General features: G+C 34.8%; 1 pseudogene; it reads left to right on the top strand.

Moving 5' to 3' along the window:
- The window catches only part of LOC124232696 (olfactory receptor 4S2-like), a 101,419-nt pseudogene that overhangs the window by 96,412 nt on the left and 279 nt on the right, over positions 1–4,728 (top strand).

Raw genomic sequence — 4,728 nt, 5'->3', positions numbered from 1 at the left:
CAAACAACAGATAAAATATTCATAAATATGACTAGGTAAATATAAAGAAGTCAACGTGGCCAAAAAAAAATTACCAGGCAATTTATAGATAAGTAAATACAAATATCTTTAAATATGTGAAGAGATGCTTAAATCAGCATTGAAAGAATTTCAATTAAATATGCAAAGCAAAATCAATTTCTTTAATTAATCAGACTGTCATATACCATAAATGTTTACCAGTACTGGTTGTTGAGAATGTGGATAGGCAGATATTTTCCAAGACTGAGGGCAGAAGTGTATTTGTAACACCATTTGACCAAAAATTCTACTTCTAGGAACTAACATTTCTAAGAACACATATTCAAAAACATATGTATTTATTGCAGAAAATAAATAATTTACATGTATAGAAAAAGATCAAAAATAACATGAAGAGTACTGGATACAGTAGTTCTACGAAAATTTAAGGGAATGTTACATATTATGAGAATACTGAGAATCAGTTTACCTATATGTATTGGTAAGAAAAGATCTTCACAATATTGAGTAGCAAAATATAAATGTTTACACAAAGAAGTATACATACATATGTAAATATGCTTGCAATTGCAAAGATTAGTATTTGAAGAATCTTAAGAAATAGACTTGTGACTAGTTGGGGGAAGAACACTGGGAAACACTAGTGAGGGATGAAAAATAGATTTATTTTACACTCATATAATTTCACACGGTTTCTGTTTTTATATCCATCATCGTTTGCACTTTTTCTCTTTAAAGAACAGAAGTTTACGTTCTAAATATTCCATATGTAATGTGACTATAATTGAATAAAGAAGATAATATATATATTTATATATATGCATCATTACATATTATAACTGAAAAAATAAAAAGAATGAACAAAAAGGACAGGAAACTAAAAAAATAAATCTAAGGTGGCCCCATCCACAAAATTGCTTCCCACCGAGTGGCAATCGCTCAGCCTGTGTGAATGTGCCCCATCCAGCAAGCACAAGAGCTTGGCCAACCTGCCCATGACTGCATCACTAGCTTGTATGAAAGCACCACTCTTGCCTAGCACAGCAGCTTAGCTGGACCCAGATCCACTTGCTAAGTGAAGCATCTGGCATCAACCCTCTCACACAGCACATATGCACTGCCCACATGAGCACAATCTGCTGAGTTCCTGTGTAGCCCACAGGAACAGAGAGCGGCCTGACCAGCACAACTAGTAGTCAAACTCATAAAAACAGAAAGCAAAACAGAAGTTTACAAGGACTGAGGGAGAGGAGAATGAAGAGTAATTGTTTCATGGATATGGAGTTTCAGTTTGAGAAGATGAAAAAGTTCTGGAGAGAATTGGTGATAATTGCACAACAATGTGAATGTACTTAATGCCACTGAACTGTACATTTAAAATTGCTTAAAATGGTAAATTTTATGTTATGTATGTTTTGCCAAAATAAAACAAATAATACCAAGGAAGAAGGACAGACTGTGAGTGAGGTTGGCAGCAAATAGAGAAGTAAAATTGTTAACTGTTGAGGATAATACTTAAGGCATGGCTTCCCTCTCAGGTTCTGGACTCCAGAAGTGTGTCAATTTGGTTTAAATACAAAGGTTGATAACAAAGAAAGATGACTCTCTGCAGGATTCCAGCCAGCTGTCCATCACCTCAGAAGCTGAGGAAGAGGCTATTGTAGTGGAGCCTCCTTTCTATAGTGTTTCTATTCTCTACCTCTGGAGGTCTTTATACCTGAGTGCTTCGCTGAATGTGATTTTTTTCAATGGCTGCTGTGTGAAAGTGTAGTGCTTAACTGTAAATCCTTAGGATTATCTCTCTGTAGGGTAGAGAAAAAAAATCTATATTACCCTGAATACATCACAAGAATCTGTCACCTAGGAATTCATCCCAAAGGAAATTGCTATGTCTATGACTTTTAAATTACTCAGTCTTTGGTAGATGAGAATCTTGCCTTCTAAGTCTCCTCAGTCAGGCACTAATAAAAATGTCACAATCTCCCAAGTTAATCTGCCACATAACCTTGGAGACTGGCGTTTCCATTCTCAGGGCAACCATATCGTTTAAAACACTCATGTTTTCAGAGAAAAATTCATTCTCTGAATTCTGGCCTATGCTTAAAACCACCCCATATCTTATGCCAGACTCACAAATGTCAAAATGAGCGACAAAACCTTATAATGAACTTTTCCAATTCAACCTACCCAAATCTCACCTCAAACTATAGTCAGAGACATATGTTTAACCAAAGCTGAACAGCATTTCTAAAACTGGCCTCCAATGATGTTTGTGGGTGCCAGGTGGGAGTAAATGAAAGACCTTGGCTGATGTTTCAGCAAATACTCCAACAGAGAAAATTGCTAATCCCCTGAGGACTTTTGAGGTCAATACATTACCAAATCCTGCACTTTGTGAAAGTCTATTTAACCATTTCTCTAGAGTCAATGAAGAAAAATCACAAAGAAGGACCTTTAAGTAAATGACAGCAACAGAGCCATGTACTAACAAGATGAAGATTTGTATGGAAGACACTGCTCCCAACCTTGGTGGGTTAGAAGGAGGGCTTAAATCAGGAATAAAAGGAATTCTCTCTACATTGCTCATGGACTTTTTGGGAAATAAATATTTGGCAGAATTGATTTAAGAAAACAATGTCCAATCAAGTGGATTTGATTCACTTATACATTTTATAGTTCCATATACTAGGTTTTTCTGGTTTGAAGCATTTATCATCGCTCCCATTGTTTTTAATTTGGATTTGATACAGTTCTAAGAGATCTGGAAAAAAATATATATATATATAGAAGATGTATTTATAACTTTATAGAAAGCTAAGAAAGTGAGTAGAAATTATATACTAGAGCTACTGAAGTTTCCTAACTAAAACAGCTCATTTTTTTAATTGATTTCATAATAGTTTACATCAATGTGAGATTTCAGTTGTACATTATTTCTTGTCTGTCACCACGTAAGTGCTCTACTTCACCCACAGTGCCCCCCTACCTCCTTCCCCGGTAACCACTGAAGTGTTTTCTTTGTCCTAGTACTCGTTTATATCCTACATATGAGTGGAATCATCTGGTGTTTGTCTTTCTCAGTCTGGCTTATTTCACTTAGCATAATTCCATCTAGGTCCTTCCAAGTTATTGCAAATGGGATGAATTGTTCTGTTTTCTGTAAAACAGTTCATTTTCTTGAGTAAATCCAGACTAATAATGGGAACCAAAATAAAGTAGAATGTTCAAGATTGAGAGAGTTATCTAGAAAGATAAAAATGTCAGTGTCTCCTTGACAACTCTTAGAGTCTATTTGTGGCTGTGGTGCATATGCCCTGAGGGGAAGAAATCAATGACTAGGCTCAATATGAAAACTGAGGAATCCATAGTCAACTAGAACTAGGTCAGTGAGAATTAAATCTTTCTCCTGATTTTAATCAGATTAACTTAATTTAGCCCATTTATTTTCACTGAAATAAGTTTTGTAGTATATTCTGTGAATTGAAGGTTAATCTTGTCTCTAAAAATGAATTTGGATACAATGACACGAAAATATCAACAGAAAAGATTATCTGTAATATTGCCAGATAAGACACTGTTGAGAACTACTAAAGTCACTTTTACAATATTGTTGTTAACATTTGTATTCCTCTAAGTAGATTGATTCTGTAGATTTCTATTTGCAATGGTTTGTAAATCTCTCCCCTTTTCATGACTTTCATGTTGCCATATTAAAGTTAGAATTTGTGAGTTGAATCTATTAAAAATGATTAACCACATAGTCACCATCTATCAGAGCCATGGAGAGAGAAAACAACTAAGAGACTGAGCTTTACTGAAAACTAAAAATATCTTTCCTCACCTTTATTGAAGCTGAGAGTTCATGATGCTGATTTCTGTGTCCAGAAATTTTTAAAGAAAAATATGTGCTTATTTTTTTTAGCAGGGATTGGAGAAAAAAGAAAAAAGAAGGAGAGAGGAATAAAATATCTTGTGATCTTTTGTGACAACAACATGTACTCTCTCTTGGAAGTCTATGTATGGATCCTTCTAAAAACATAGAAGTATAGTGTTGTATACAATCAATATTTCCACTAGTTGCCAAGGAAAATTTCAAGTTCATCTTAATTGATTAAACTTATGCTGAAAGGGAACACTGTATTGTCTTAGATGACCCTAACATTTCTGTCTTGTCAATAGGAAACCCAGGGAGACTTCATGACTAATTTAATTCCATTTGTAAAATGTGACTAGAATAATATATCTAATCCAGAGCATCATTCTATACGTGATGAAAGACCAACTGCACAGAAAATTTACTTAAGAAACATTCTTTTCAGGGAAATTTACAGCACTTACATGTCCACATTCAAAGATGTGGAAAGAGTGAACACGAAAGTGTCATGTGAAGCCAGACACAACATCCAGGGCTGTTGAATGAATGCTGCTCAATGAACTGTTATAAGGATAGTCCCTTGGTATTTTGAAGGGAAAAAACTCCATCTGTAGTTCTGTGTGTGTGTGTGCATGGACACTCATTTGACAGCATGGAATAACAGTTCATGGAACACCGTTGGTATAAAGATAGTAAGTCTTGGTACTTTCATATCTGATGCACAGTTGACTTTTAAAAGAATATCATGTTCATACACCTGCAAATATTCATGCCAACAGAAAAGTGTAATTTCAGAATAATTGTTATTGATAAAATTTGTCCCAAAGAGTGAA

This window comes from Equus quagga, unplaced genomic scaffold (genome assembly GCF_021613505.1).
Source record: "Equus quagga isolate Etosha38 unplaced genomic scaffold, UCLA_HA_Equagga_1.0 1080_RagTag, whole genome shotgun sequence".
Classification (NCBI taxonomy): Eukaryota; Metazoa; Chordata; class Mammalia; order Perissodactyla; family Equidae; genus Equus; species Equus quagga.
Note: the sequence above shows the minus strand (reverse complement) of the source record. Positions and strands in the feature narration are given on the sequence as shown.